Below are 3,028 nucleotides of genomic sequence, written 5' to 3'. Positions count from 1 at the left end.
CTTTCTCCAAAATAGACCACATACTAGTCCATAAAGTATGCTTAAGTAAATACTAAAGAATCAAAATTATCTTATATACATTATCATATCATGTTGCAATGAAACTGGAAATCACTGGCAAAAGAAACCACAGAAATTATGCAAACACATGGACATTAAACAATATACTCTTGAATAATCAATGAGTCAACTCAAGGAAGAAAGCCAGGCATGATGGTACATGCCTGTAATCCCAGCACTCAGGAGGCTGAGGAAGGACTGCTGCAAGTTTAAGGCTAGCCTGGGCTATATAGTGAGACCCTGTCTTAAAAAAAAAAAAAAAGAAAAAAGAAAAAAATCAAGGAAGAAATTAATTCTTAAAATCAAATAATAATGCCAATACAACATAATGGAACCTATGGAATACACTGAGAGCAGTCCTGAGAAGGAAGTTTATAGCTCTGAATACCCACAGCACAAAAACATAGCAAGGCCAAATATACAGTCAAGATCTTAGAAAAAGAACACTCCAAATAAAAACCTAGTATAAGGAAGAACTATAAAGATCAAAGCAGAAATTAATGAAATCGAGACTAAAGAAACAATGCAAAGAATCAAAGAATAGAAGAGCCAGTTCTTCAAAAGAATAACCAAATTAGTCAAACCCTGAGCCACCTTACCAAAAAAGGAATGAAAAGACCCAAAGCAGTGCAATTAGAAATGCAAAAGATGAAATCACAACGGACACTGCTGAAATCCAGATGATTTATAACTACTTCAAAAACCTGTGCTCAATAATCTGGAGAACCCAGAAGAAATGCACAGATTTCTAGATATGTATAAATAACCAAAACTGAACCAAAAAGATATAAAATTCCAGAATAATACAGCAAGAGGAAATGAAATTCAAGCAATAATAAAAAACATACCAATTAAGAAAATTCAGGACCCAATAGTTTCTTTCACTGCTGAATTCTACAATAAAATTAGGGAAGATCTAAGATAAATATTCTTCAAAATATTTTAAAAAACTGAAAAGAAAGGAATATTCCTAAAGTAATTCTGGGAAGCCAGTATTATCCTAATTCCAAAGCCAGAAAAAAATCTAACAAAAAAAGAAAACTACAGGCCCAACTCTTTAATCAACATAGACAGAAACACCCTCAACAAGATACTAGCAAACAGAATGCAACAAATCATAAAAAAAAAAATCATACATCATGACAAAGTAGGCTCTGTAACAGGGATATAAAGATGGTTCAACATACACAAATCAATTAATTATAATACATCACATAAACAGAAGCAAAGATAAAAATCACATGATCAACCCAACAGACACAGAAAAAGTATTTGTCAAAATACAACTTTCAGGCCAGGGACATAGCTCAGTGGTGCAAGTGTCTGCCTGGCAAAGTACAAGGTCATGAGTTCGATTCCCAGTACCCATGTAAAAAAAACAAACAAAACAATAAACAAAATACAACTTTCAATCATGATAAAAACCGTGAAAAAACAGGCATAGAAGGATCTTGTCTCAATCTGACAAAAGCCATTTATGACAACCTATTGGCCACATCATATTAAATGAAGAAAAATTGAAAGCTTTCCCTCTAAAATGAGAAACAAGACAAGGATGTCTTCTATCATCAGTGTGTTAGATATAGTTCTCAAAGCATTAACCAGAGCAATCAAAGTATTAGAAAGAAATGACAGGGATATGTATATGAAAGGAAGAAATCAAATTACTATTTGCAGATGACAAAACCCTCTACATAGATTCAGAACAAATCCACCAAAAGAATCCTAGAATATCCAAATTCAGCAATGTTAACAGGATACAAAATCAACACACACACAAAAGTCAATAGCATTATCATACACATGAACCCACAAAGAAACAAATTAAGAAAACAATACCATTCACAACAGCATCAAGAAAAATTAAATATTTAGAAATTAACCTAACCAAGAAAATGAAAGACTTCTACACCAAAAACTACAGTACTCTGAAAAAGGAGATCAAAGAGGACATCAGAAAACAGAAAGATATCCAATGCTCCTGTATAGGTAAAACCAAAGTTTTCAAAGTGGCCATACTTCCAAAACTGATACAAAGATTTAACACAATCCCAACCAATATATTAACAGCATTTTGCACAGCACTAGAGGAATCTATCCTAAAAGTCATAGAAAAATAGAAGACACCCAGAAAAGCAAAAGCAATCCTGGGCAACAAGGCCAAAGCAGGAGGCATCACAATCCTGGATTTCAAGTTATATTACAAAGCTACAGTGAGAAAAACAGCATGGTACTGGGACAGATTCACACAAGTAGATCAAGAAAACAGAACAGAGGCTGTATAAGCAACCTCAGGCACAGTCTGATATCTGATACTTAATGATGGGACCAAACACATACATTCGCGAAAAGATAGTCTCTTTAGTAAATGGTGTTGTGAAAACTGTCTATCCATATGCACAAAATTAAATTTAGACCTGTATCTCTTACTGTATATAAAACTTAAATGAAAATGGATCAAAGATCTAAATATTAAAACAATCTGTTGGATAAAACTGGTAAGACTCTTAAAGACACAAGTAGGCAAGGACTTTCTTAACAGGACCTCAGTTTTACAAGTAATAATATCAAGAATTAAGAAATGGGGTTAGATCAAATTAAGAAGCTTATGTACAGCAAAAATCAACAGACTGAGAAAACCATGTACAAACTGGGAAAAAAAAAATTTTGACAGCTACACCTTGGACAGAGAACCAATATCTATAATACATAAAAAACTCAAAAGTATTAGTTTCTCATAATACAAGACCCAGTCAATAAATGGGCAACTGAAATGAACAGAAGTACAAATGGCCAATAAATACATAAAAAAATTTACATCTCTGGTCATTAGATAAATGCAAATTAAAACAAACACTGAGATTCTGCCTTATTCCACAAAGGATGGTTATCATCAAGAAATCAAAAAATAAATGCTGGTATGATGTATAGGGGAAAGGAACACTTCTGTATTGCTGGTGGCAATGTA

Source organism: Chinchilla lanigera, unplaced genomic scaffold (assembly GCF_000276665.1).
Source record: "Chinchilla lanigera isolate Chin_1 unplaced genomic scaffold, ChiLan1.0 scaffold00031, whole genome shotgun sequence".
NCBI lineage: Eukaryota > Metazoa > Chordata > Mammalia > Rodentia > Chinchillidae > Chinchilla > Chinchilla lanigera.
The sequence above is the reverse complement of the archived record's forward strand: the minus strand, read 5'-3'. Positions refer to the sequence as shown.